Genomic DNA, 13,617 nt, shown 5'->3' with positions numbered 1-13,617 from the left:
AACTCTAAACATTCCCCCCCCCAGGAATTCAATGTAACTAAATTTCAGTATATACTTCCTTCCCGCTACTATGCTATTGATCACACTATCCAATAAGGGCAATTGACAGGCTCTGTGACACTTTTTCTTTCCACCTTCCAGCACCTGTGAGAATGACCTTGGTTCCCACGGGATCACTCTGTATTTAGTCTAGCAATCCTTCCGGTTTCTTCCCCTCCCCCTTCCTCCCAACCTTTGTGGCAACTGAGAATGACAAAGATGGCATCAGCCAGGTTTATTTCAGAAGTTGACACTAACTTGAGAGCTGCTACGGTTCAAAAGTAGCGCATAACCTCTTGGTTTGAAACTATAGTGAGTTACTATGTACACAGACAAAACTACTGTATATGCCTGATCAAGAATCCAACTTGTTATTAGCAACTTCCTGAATTCTGAACTAGGTGATTTTGTAGGGCCCTGCCATAGTTCTCCACAAAAGAATAATTGCTATGCTGGATCAGGCCAATGATTCATTGTAGGGACTTTCTCAACTATTAAGTTACAGTTCTCTCTGCTCCTACTTGAATCAGCAAAAAACTAGACAGACATAAAACATGCTGCCCCTGTTGCCAATCTGTTTCCTGACTTTATGGTTTATTTTCCATCATTGTATCCCCAACTTCCCTCCAAGCTAACAGGTAGCCAAACCTTACCAAACCTATTCAACCTGAGAACATCCTTAGACAGTGAAGAAATGAGAAAAGACAGCTTTATCACCGGGGTGCAGCTGAGGATGATCATATTCATGAAGTAGATAAAGACCATAGAAATATAGGGAAGAAAAGGGCTTGCTTTTCCTAAGAAAGGTGAAAATAGCTACCTGAAAATTCAACCTTTAGGGGGAAAAAACATTTTTTTAAAAAAAAACATATTTAAAAATTTAGATAATTTGAATAGAGCAGTTTCTCAAATTTACACTTTATATAGCATATAAAACAAATCTGGAAATAAATTTGGGAGGCATAAACTATAGATCAGCCAATTCTGGAAATAGTAGAACAGGGGGAAAAACTTTTCTGAGCTATTCCTACATCTGTTAAAGAGGATTCCTCACTTATAAATGGCACTACACTCTGGCTCAGAAAAGTTTAAAAAAAAATCACATGCTTGCGAGACCACCTGCTGCCATTGTCAACCTCCCATCGCCCGGTTCGGTCCCACAGAGTCGGCCTCCTCAGGCTGCCTTCGGCTAAGCAATGCCAGCTGGCGACCCCCAGGGGGAGAGCCTTCTCTGTGGGCGCGCTGACCCTCTGGAATGAACTACCCCCGGAGCTGCGGATGGCCCCTGACCTTCAGTCCTTCCACCGTGACCTGAAGACCTGGTTGTTCCAACAATCGGGCCTGGACTGACTATGTTTTTTAATTACTGGTTTAAATTCTCTTGTATTTATTGCATCTATTGTTTAATTCTTTTTTAAAATTTTTACTTTATGTTTTTTAGTTTTTATGGTTGTGAGCCGCCCTGAGTCCTCAGGGAGAAGGGCTGCATATAAATTTAATCAAATCAAATCAAATCAAATCCCATGTTTTGAAAAGCGATGGACAAAAATGAACTTATTTACGGTATATCTTTGGTGGGAATGCTCCAAAATAAAAGTCTTTTGGGAAAAGATACATGAAATAATTAACAGTATTTAACTCCAAACTATTTGTAGCAAAAGTAAAATTAAGTTTGTTGTCAATCTGTTCAGGGTTAAGTTTAAGAAACTATATAAGTTGACTACTTTGCTGACAGCCAAATAGTCTACAGCCCACTGTTGGAAATCAAATTCTTCCTCATCCATTGACAAATAGTTGAGTAAACTATGACATTTGATACCTAGGAAAAATTAACACCTAAAATGAGATGATTTTAAGAATATGCATACCCCCTCCCCCCCAATTTTTAAGCCTTGTGGCATTCTCCTAAGAATGCAAAAAGAAAAAGAAAAAAGACCAGTACGCCGTGAATAAACCACGGCTTGGAGTAAGTGAAAAATGGTCCTTGATCACTACATGCTCCCTTGTCAATGTATTTCAAACAAGAACCCAGAATTCAGAGTCTGATCTTGAATGAGAAATGGAATGGAAGTTTAGCAGCCACTACCCTTTGGTTTCATCTCCAGATAATCTTACCTGATTTCAAAAAAAAAAATGGGTAGACGACGTTGGCCTTCCTTCAGATCTTCTATTCTTTTCACGAAACCAATAAATAAAAGAACACACAGTTAGAGACACATACGGCAAAACAGCAGGCATTCGGGTGACCATGTGGGCAGAACAGAGCTGTTTGCCCTCAAAAAGGCGATGGCACCTGTGACGTTGCTGCAAGGCTTCACTTTGAAGTGAAAACCTGATTTCCTCCTGACTAAGGCAGGAAAGTTTGAAAGAAGCACATTTAAATGAATGCAAACGGAATTCATGATGCTCTGAGGAATATAACTGTCACCTTAAAATACATTTGTCATTTCCTATACCAGCAGGGTATGTGTACTCTGTCAGAGCTGCTCAGCAAACTGAAATTTAATTGGTGGAACCATTTTTATCCTGCCTGTTCTGTTTGTTCCTGACTGCCAGATCACTATGGAAGGCCCAACAGATTTATATTTATATATATATATACACATATTGCTCAAAAAAATAAAGGGAACACAAGATAAGACATCCTACTATCTATTGTTGTTTAAGTGTTCCATATATATATATATATATATATATATATATATATATATATATATATATATATATATATATATATATATATATATGATAACAAATATATATATTACTCGTCCCAGCTTCTGCCAACCTAGCAGTTCGAAAGCACAAGTAGAAAAATAGGGACCACTACGGTGGGAAGGTAACAGCGTTCCGTGCGCCTTTGGCGTCCAGTCATGCCGGCCACATGACCACGGAGACGTCCTCGGAAAAAGCGCTGGCTCTTCGGCTTTGAAACGGAGATAAGCACCGGCCCCTAGAGTTGGAAACGACTAGCACGCGAGTGCGGGGGAACCTTTACCTTTACCTATATATACAGTATATAAATTTATATGCCTGTCACAGATCTCACTATCCAAAGATGACTTGCCTATGTATGTTTGGCAGCTATTCCTAGCGGTAAGGATTCACTCAAATTATTTTGCTTCTTTAAAAAAAAGGACAAAACTGAACTATCAGTATAAGTTATATAGATTTTGAAATTGTTAGAGGGTGGGTTGAAATAGAGACTGATCTGGATACACACACTATCCTATAAGCCAGGTAGACAGTTATGTATTATTAAGACACAAGGGACTAGACCAGTGGACTTAAGCAAAGATATAGTGCGAAACTAGGCTAAGCCACTATTTCATAAACCACATTAGGTGAGTTTTGCAGAACATATTAAGGCAAACAATGATTTACAAACTGTGGCGACTGAATTCATATAGGACACTAATCCAAAATAAGAGAAGCCCTATTATGGTTAAGTATGTTGTACAAACTCAGCCTCAGTTATAGACTCTGTTATACTGTACACTAAAGCATAGTTTAATCATCATTTGTTGAACAAACCAAGAGACCTAGTTCAGGCATAATATCAAAGGTTTTAAATCACAGTGACTGGATTAACATAATGTACTAAACCTAAATTAAATCCATCATATTAAAGCTCCATGTAATGAAGCTAAATAGTTTTTTATCATTAAGTACTGAACATCAAGGGACACGGTGGCTCAGTGGGTTAGGATGTTCGACAGTTTGGCAGGTCGAATCCCGAGTGCCGCGTAACAGAGTGAGCGCCTGTTACTCGTCCCAGCTTCTGTCAACCTAGCAGTTTGAAAGCACGTAAAAATGCAAGTAGAAAAATAGGGACCACTACGGTGGGAAGGTAACAGCGTTCTGTGCGCCTTTGGTGTCCAGTCATGCCGGCCAGATGACCATGGAGACGTCCTCGGACAAACTCTGGTTCTTCGGCTTTGAAACGGAGATGAGCACCAGCCCCTAGAGTTGGAAATTACTAGCACGCATGTGCGGGGGAACATTTACCTTTACCTTTACTGAACATCAACACAGATGGGAATCCTGAATTTTATTGAATATGTGCCATCAAGTCATTGTCAATTCTTAGTGATCACATAAATAGATTTTCTCCATGACAATCTACTCTTATCAACACTGTCTATCTCTCTAGCTCAGACATGTCAAACACAAGGCCCGGGGGCCAGATCCGGCCCATGAAGTGGTTTCATGCGGCCCGCAAAGCCATCCTGGAAACAGTGAGGGAACGGCCCCCACTGCCTTGGCCCTGGCCCAGAGACCCTCCTTCTGCCAGAGACCCTCAGATCTGTCCCACTCCTGCCCAGGCCCCCATAGGCACCCTTGATGCGAACGATGTAGAGCTGGCCACGCCCACCCAGTAGTCCATACGCACTTTAGCCACGCCCACCCAGTAGGCCACGCTCACCCAGGCCACACCCACCCGGCCCCCTGAGGGCAACCGCAATGCTGATGCGGGCCTCAATGAAATTGAGTTTGACACCCCTGCTCTAGCTGCTGTCCTTCCCTTCCTTCTACCTTTCCCAGCAATAGAGCTTTCTCCAGAGAGTTAAATATTTGCACAATGTGTCCAAAGTTAAGACAATTTAAGTCTGTTCATCTGTGTCTTGAGTAAGAATTTCAGGTTAGTCTTTTGATCCCCCATTGTTTGTTTTCTTTGTGGGTCATGGTGTTTGCAGGCATCTTCTCTTATTCCAATATTCAAAAGTGCCGGTACGCTTCCTATCCTGCTTCTTTAAAGTCCAACCTTCACTTCCATAGACCAGGGCTTTTCAACCTTTTCACCCATTGTACCACTTTTAGGATATGGCAACATCCGAGTACCACCAGTCGCCTAGCAAGGTGTCAAAAACCTGATGACCAAAAAAAAAAAAAAAGGAAAAAAGTGATGAGGTACAGGTAGTCCTCGACTTACAACAGTTCGCTTAGTGACTGTTCAAAGTTACAATGGCACTGAAAAAAGAGCCCCCCAAGCCACAGCCGAGCAAGACACCTGCCGGCCCGCCTGGTGGTTTTCATTGTTGTGAGCATTTCTGTTGAGGATTGGCAGCAGGGGTGGGGTGGGGGGGTGTTTGGTTTTTATTCCCCCCATCTGCTGGGTGGTTGCAGCAGGTTTTGGTCACTTCACATGACCTGGGACACTGTGACCGTCATAAATATGAATCAGTTGCCAAGCATCTGAATGTAAATCACAAGACCCTGGAGATGCTGCAACATTCCAGCTGATCAGTGCTTCTTCTGGGCTCAGAAGTGCCAGGATCAGTGCCGAGCTCCAGCTGGAGCATGGCGCTTCCGCTGAGCCCTGACAGCCCTGCAGCTCCAGCCGTCTCTCGCTCAGGCTTGTGCGGTGCTGCCACCAGTTCAGCTCATTCCCTTCCCCTGCTACCACTTTTCTAGGATGGTCGCGTACCACCTGCCAGGTGCCAATGTACCACAGGTGGTACCCGTAGCACTGGTTGAAAAGCCTTGCCATAGAGTGTCAGAGAAAATACCATGGCTTGCACAATTCTGACCTTTGTAGATATAGACACAATACAGAATCTGATAATCTTTTCCAAGGTCTTTGTGACTACTCTGCCAATTGCTGGTTTGTGGCCTATTTATTGACTACCGTTCCTTTATTGTGGTTGGTTGATCCTAAAAGGCTGAAACTATCCATCACTTCAATATCTTTGTTGTCAATTCTAAGGTGGGTTGTTCTACCTGTTGCCATTAGTTTAGCCTTCTTTATATTTAATTTTAGTCCCATTTTTTCACATTGCTCCTTGAGTTTTATTACTACAACTTGCAGATGATTTGCATTTTTGGCTGTCAGGGTAGTGTCATCAGCATAGCACAGATTATTGATGTTTCTTCCTCCAGTGTTAAAACTATCATCTTCTTCCAATCCACTTTCCCTATATATATATATATATATATATTCAGGATTTAGGTTCACAAATACGGGGATACAGCCATGTCACACTCTTTGTTCTGCCTATATTGTGGCTTCCTGATCTGTATATAAGATGTTCTGGGATTCCCATTATTGAGCACATGCCACAGCTTAACAATCTTGGCACCATCAAAGGACTTTTATAATCAATGAGGCTCATAGTGACTTCTTTTGGGTATTCTACAGCCTTCTCAGATAGCCAACAGGCTTGAGGAATAATGTCTCATGTTGTTTTCAAAAGCCAGCTTGAACATCTGTCTCTTTCCATGTCTGGCTCTAATCTGCATTGGATGATCCCAAGCATAGTCCCAGCATATCTAAAGATGTCTGAGTAGGATATGTGACTGGGAAATATAAAAGAAAGAAAGAAAGAAAGAAAGAAAGAAAGAAAGAAAGAAAGAAAGAAAGAAAGAAAGAAAGAAAGAAAGGAAGGAAGGAAGGAAGGAAGGAAGGAAGGAAGGAAGGAAGGAAGGAAGGAAGGAAGGAAGGAAGGAAGGAAGGAAGGAAGGAAGGAAGGGGGAAGAGAAAGAAAGAAAGAAGGAAGGAAGGAAGGAAGGAAGAGGGAGGGAAGAGAAAGAAAGAAAGAAGGAAGGAAGGAAGGAAGGAAGGAAGGAAGGAAGGAAGGAAGGAAGGAAGGAAGGAAGGAAGGAAGGAAGGAAGGAAGGAAAGTGCTGTTTGGTTTTAGAAGAATCAGGATTTAGATTTTAAAAAACCCGCTTTAGGCCACTAGAGGGAGTATGCTGCTTCTTTTTGACCTAATATTAAGTTTAGTATAAATGCTATACACCTCCCTTTCAAAAATACTACAGGTGGTCCTCAGGTTACAACAGCAATTGGGACAAGAATTGCCATGATAAGTGACACATGCCAAGTGATGTTGTGAAGAATAACGTCGTGTCAATGTGTCAGATAGCAACAGCAGTTCTGGCATTTTCAGTTGCCATTGTTAAGTAAGGACTGTGTGGGTTGTTAGGTGAGGACTTCACTTGGCCACAACTTTTGACTTCCTGCTGGCTTCCCCATTGACTTTGCTTGTGGGAAGTTGGTAGGGAAATAGCAATCGTGTGACCACGGCTCGCTGTGATGCTTTAATTGCAAGTTGAATGCTGGGGACCTTGATCATAATCACCTAACCACAGGGAGGTTGAGACAGCCAGAACCCATAAGTCCCCCTCATTCAGCACTTTTGCAACTCTGAGTGGTTGCTGAACAAATGTTCTTAACCCCAGGACCACCTGTAGTAACGTTTTTAGTCTTCTTCACTTTGAAACAGAAAGTAGATTTATTTGTTTGGCTTAAAGAAGCTTGCTGTGCAGAAAGTTGTAGATGTACTATATTAATTTAAGAGAACAGGCAAGCCTACCACTCTCCAAACCATCCAAAGGTTGGCCACCAGACTGTAAATTGTTAATGTTACATTAAATGGAAACCATTAGCTATGTTCAGAGAGGTTAGATTTGTGCAACAATTAAGAAAAACAATCTAGAAGCTACCCCAAAGATGCTTTTTCACAAGGCAACTGAACTTCCTTGTCTTTCTTTGAAGAAGTTTTGCTTCTCATCCAAGAAGCTTCTTCAGCTCTAGAAGCTACATTCGTACGATGTGCAAACTTTCTTTGTGTTAACTATAGTTAATTATTCTGATAAGGTATGGTGAGCCTTGTTAGTTTAAAATTTGATCGAATGTACTATGCAAACCCAAGAAGCGAATTTACTTAGTATTCAAGTTGTGCAAAGCTTGAATACTAAATAAAAGTATTATAAATAACATTTGCCTGTGTGTGCAAATGTGTTTTCCAACACACATTAAGCCTTAATTCGTTCACCTGAGCTTAAACATAAAGTAACCACAACACAAAGCCAGGGTGTGATTCTCTGAATGTTGTTTGTTCCTTTCTTATTTGCATTCTCCGAGTAGAGTGGTAGGTGTTAATTTGTCTGAGCCTCATATTAGAAACCTCAACATCCTTCCCCAGAAGAGGGGTATGTTTTTGGTGTTGAACCATTATTTAACAGTAGGCAGCCCCCATAGGTTAGGTCCTAAATATAGTGTATGTCCAAACCTTTCCTGAGATTTGAACTGACAGGTCTTGAACCTTTGCTTCTCAGATCTCTGACATTAATGAAACCAATGCTATAGTGCCTCCTAGTGGTCAGCAGTGAACATAACCATGGTCACTAATGAACATAACCACGTTAATATATAAAGCATGGTTGGCTAATTTCCTACAGAGCTGTCATAAAATGTTATACACCCTGAAAGTGGTTTTTTTTATTTAATTTAATTATTTATTTCCCAGAGGCCCTCAAGACAATCACTCAGAGTAACAGAATAACCGAGGTGGAAGGGACCTTGCAGGTCTTTTAGTAGTCCAACTCCCAGCTCAAGCAGGAGACTCTATACTAGTGGTTAAACTAGTGGCACAGTGTTTAAGTGCAGTATCGCAGGCACGTTAGAGTTCACTCCTGACAGGGCTCAAGGTTGACTTCCATCCTTCTGAGGTCAGTAAAATGAAGACCCAGATTGTTGGGGGCAATATGCAAATATGCTTCTACATTGTAAACTGCCCATATAATGCTTTAAGAGCAGAGATCCCCAAGGTTTCCAGCTTTTGGATGGGCGGGGGGCGGAGGGGGGAGAGCAGCAATTCACTTAACAGCTATGGCAAAAAGGTCGTAAAATGGGGCATAACACTGAACAACTGCCCTACTTAAATGTTGAGCTCAGTTGACATAAATCAAGGACTACCTCTATGTATTTTGTGTCTCTATTGTTTTTTGTTGTGATATCCTGTAATCCAGACATGTCAAACACAAGGCCCGGGGGCCAGATCCGGCCCATGGTTTCATGCGGCCCGCGAAGCCAACCTGGAAACAGTGAGGGAATGGTCCCCACTGCCTTGGCCCTGGCCCAGAGACCCTCAGGTCTGTCCCACTCCTGCCCAGGCCCCCATAGGCACCCTTGATGCAAACGATGTAGAGCTGGCCATGCCCACCCAGTAGGCCATACGCACTCTAACCACGCCCACCCAGTAGGCCACACCCACCCGCCCCCCTGAGGGTAACCGCAATGCTGATGCGGCCCTCAATGAAATTGAGTTTGACACCCCTGCTGTAATCTGTCCAGAATTGAACAGGTTATAGCAGCCAATAAATTAATTAGCTAAACTGCTTTTCTGTTTCTCACCAGTCTCAAAACAGCAAACAGCAAAAAAAATGGAGAATTAAAAATAATGCAACAATAACAATATATATTATAACAAAAGTGGTAGAAATCAAAATCTAGCATGCACAAATGCATGCACCAATGTATTCTCCTAAAGCCACACATTTTTTTTTTACTTGCTTAAGTGATGAGTGGAAACTGATTAAAGATGAAATTCTTATCTGTGATGACAAATGTTCCATAAGAGATACAAACACTGAGAAGGGAATCTTTTCTGAGAGATTGGCTGACTCATAAATTATTTTAAATCAGAAACAAAAATCATAAAGAGACCCACCCCAACTTAAGGCAAAACAGAGTAAAAATATTTCAGAGACACCCTTAGCTTTATGGCTGGTTTAATAATTCAAGCACGGAACCATAATGACTGATAGTGGAGTGGTAAGAATATATTAGAAACAGGATGAATTGGGCATCCAATGGGGTAAAAAAAGTCAAGATGGCAGCCCTAAGTACACAAGTGAAGCCCAATCCCTTTTTAAGTATGCCACAAAATACAATCCTAAGCTGCGTTAACAGAGGGATAGAATCAGGATCACATGAAGTGTTAGTACCACTTTATAAGGCCTTGGTAAGACCATGCTTGGAATACTGCATATAGTTTTGGTCACCACAATATAAAAAAGATGTTGAAACTCTGGAAAAATGTAGAGAAGAGCAACACAGATGATTAAGGGGCTGAAGGCTAAAAGATATGAAGAGCTGCATTTGCAGGAATTGGGTTTGACTAGTCTAGTGAAAAGAGCATCTAGGGGAGACATGTTCCAGTATTTGAGGGGCTGCCACAAAGCACCAGAAAACAAGACAAGAAACAATGGATGGAAACTAATCAAGGAGAGAAGCAACCTAGAACTAAAGACATTTCCTGACTGAACAATTAACCAGTGGAACAGCTTGCCTTCAGAAGTTGTGGGTGTCTGAAATGATATAGGGCAGCAGTCCCCAACCTTTCTGGACTGGTGAGAGAGGATGGTTCTGCACAAGCTGCAGGCAAGTGCACACACATGCGGCTCCAGTTGCACAATGAGGGGGCATGCGTACCAACCATTTGCAGAAATGGGGCTGTGCGCACAGGTGTGCTCGCCCACTTCCCACACAACTGGAGCTGTGCATGCATGCATGCTCACCCACCGCTTCCGTGGTCCGGTTCTGAACAGGCCATGGCCCAGTACTGGGCAATGACCCAGGGGTTGGCGACCCCTTATATAGGGTTTCCTGTTTGAGCAGGGGGATTGGACTAGGAGACCTCCAAGGTCGTTCCAACTCTGTTATTTTGTTGTTCTGTTGAATAGAATAGAATAGAATAGAATAGAATAGAATAGAATAGAATAGAATAGAATAGAATAGAATAGAATAGAATAGAATAGAATAGAATAGAATAGAATAGTTGGAAGGGACCTTGGAGGTCTTCTAGTCCAATCCCCTGACCAAGGAGGAGACCCTACACCAGGGGTCCCCAATCCCTGGTCCAATCCGTGGCATGCCAGCAACTGGGCCGCACAAACAAGCAAAGACCCATCCGTGGGGTGCAGGCAGGACACAAAACCATGCACTTTCCAGTCTGTGGAAAAACCTTTTCCATGGAACTGGTCCCTGGTGCCCAAAAGGTTGGTGACCTCTGCCCTACACCATTTCTGACAGATGCAGGCAGTCCAGTCTCTTCTTGAAACTTTCCAGTGATGAAGCTCCCACAACTTCGGAAGGCAATCTGCAGTGGCGTAACGTGGGGGGTGCAGGGGGGGCCGGCCGCACCGGGCGCAACATCTGGGGGGGCGCATTAGATGCATTTTACTTTAATTACATCAGTATTTTCATAACAAACAATACATGTGCTTAGGGGGTAAGGGTTTCTTTAACTAATCTAGTGGAAGAGACTCGAGTGCTAAAATCCATGGGTTAGGGCAGCGTTTCCCAACCTTAGGGAAACGCTGGGTTAGGGGGTGCAAATTACTTGCCTTGCCCCGGGTGCTGACAACCCACGCTACGCTACTGGCAATCTGTTCCACTGATTGATTGTTCTGTCAGAAAATTTCTCCATATTTCTAGGTTGAATCTCTCCTTGATCAATTTTTATCCATTATTCCTTGTCTGGCCTTCAGGTGCTTTGGAAAATAGATTGATCCCCTTCTGTCTGTGACAGCCCTTCAAATATTGGAACAAATATCGGAACATCATGGCCACTTATCTAGATTATTTTTTGTCTCTCCCTTTGGATGCCTCTGAGTCCAGAATAATTCCCAGAACACAACTGGGAAAGGGCATGTCCGCCAATTTTCTCTTCCAAGTGAACATTTATTACATTCCGTTTCTGCATCTGCCTGTAAATATTTTTTTAAACATTTGCATAAACATTCATTTACTTTGTCCTCAGCATAAAAGTTTGTGGTTATTTTTGTATACTTATCTCTTATTGCATACAAGTCTGCATCCCTGGATTAACCATTAAGCAAAATAAGCAGATGCTTAAGGCACCAAGGGGAGGGCGGGCACCACAAAGGGTTTTTCTTTAAAGCTACCATGGCCTTAACTCTTTCAGTGCCACAATCAACTTAGTTTTCAGCACTTTATGTCTTGTCAGTTGAACAATGGAAGAGCTAAGGAGCAGCATTGTTAGGTCATGAATGGTGCATCAATTGATCTTAATCCAGCCTGCAGGTTGCAAGCCATTTCTTTTTATCTACACTTTTTTATACTCACGTTTTCCTGCATGTAGAAATCTTCACAAGCCATTTTTTAACCTGACACGTGAATTTTGGTGAGCCTATTTTAATATAGGGGTGCAGTGGCCTAGCAGCTAAGATGATAAAGTAATTGACCGGAAGGTCAACAGCTTGAGATAATAATAATAATAATAATAATAATAATAATAATAATAATAATAATAATAATAATAATAATAATAATAATAATAATAATAATAATAATAATAATGAGAAGGAGAAGGAGAAGGAGAAGGAGAAGGAGAAGGAGAAGGAGAAGGAGTAGAAGAAGAAGAAGAAGAAGTAGAAGAAGAAGAAGAAGAAGAAGAAGAAGAAGAAGAAGAAGAAGAAGAAGAAGAAGAAGAAGAAGAAGAAGAAGAAGAAGAAGAAGTAGTTGGAAGGGACCTTGGAGGTCATCTAGTCCAACCCCCTGCTAAGGCAGGAAACCCTATACCATTTCAGACAAATGGCTGTCCAGTCTCTTCTTAAAAACTTCCAGTGTTGGAGCATTCACCACTTCTGGAGGCAGGTTGTTCCACTGGTTAATTGTTCTAACTGTCAGGAAGTTTCTCCTTAGTTCTAGGTTGCTTCTCTCCTTGACTAGTTTCCATCCATTGCTTCTTGTCCTGCTTTCAGGTGCTTTGGAGAATAGCTTGGCTCCCTTTTCTTTGTGGCGGCCCCTAAGATATTGGAACACTGCTATCATGTCACCCCTCACCCTTCTCTTCGTTAAACTACACATACCCAATTCCAGCAACCGTTCCCTATATGTTTTAGCCTCCAGCCCCCTAATCATCTTCGTTGCTCTTCTCTGTACCCTTTCTAGAGTCTCGACATCTTTTTTACATCGTGGTGACCAAAACTGGATGCAGTATTCCAGGTGTGGCCTTACCAAGGCATTGTAAAGTGGTATTAGTACTTCACGTGATCTTGATTCTATTCCTCTGTTAATGCAGCCTAGCACTGTGTTGGCTTTTTTGGCAGCTGCAGCACACTGCTGGCTCATATTGAAGTGATTGTCTACTAGGACTCCGAGATCTCTCTCACAGTTACTACTATCGAGCAAGGTACCACCTATACTATACCTGTGCATTTGATTTTTCCTGCCTAAATGCAGAACCTTACTTTTTTCACAATTGAATTTCATTTTGTTAGATAGTGCCCAGTGTTCGAGTCTGTCCAGATCCTCCTGTATCTTAAGCCTATCTTCTGGAGTATTGGCTATTCCTGTCAGCTTGGTGTCATCTGCAAATTTGATGAGCTCCCCATCTATCCCCTCATCCAAATCGTTGATGAAGATGTTGAAGAGCACTGGGCCCAGAACAGAGCCCTGGGGCACCCAACTACACACTTCCTTCCATGTAGATGCAGTTCCATTGAGAACGACACGCTGAGTACGGCCTGTCAGCCAGCTACAAATCCATCTGGTGGTGATGCTATCTAACCCACATTTTTCTATGTTATCAAGTAGTAGGTTGTGATCTACTTTAAGTAAATTAAATCTACAGCATTCCTCTGGTCCACTAGTTTTGTCACTTGGTCAAAGAATGCAATAAGGTTTGTCTGGCACGATCTGTTTTTGACAAACCCATGTTGGCTTTTAGTGATAACTTTGTTTGCATCAAGGTGTTCACTGATTTGTGGTTTGATTATCTTCTCCAGAATCTTCCCAGGTATTGAGGTCAGGCTGATAGGTCTGTA

The sequence above is a fragment of the Vipera ursinii genome (assembly GCF_947247035.1).
Source record: "Vipera ursinii genome assembly, chromosome: 1".
Lineage (NCBI taxonomy): Eukaryota > Metazoa > Chordata > Lepidosauria > Squamata > Viperidae > Vipera > Vipera ursinii.
The sequence above is the reverse complement of the archived record's forward strand: the minus strand, read 5'-3'. Positions refer to the sequence as shown.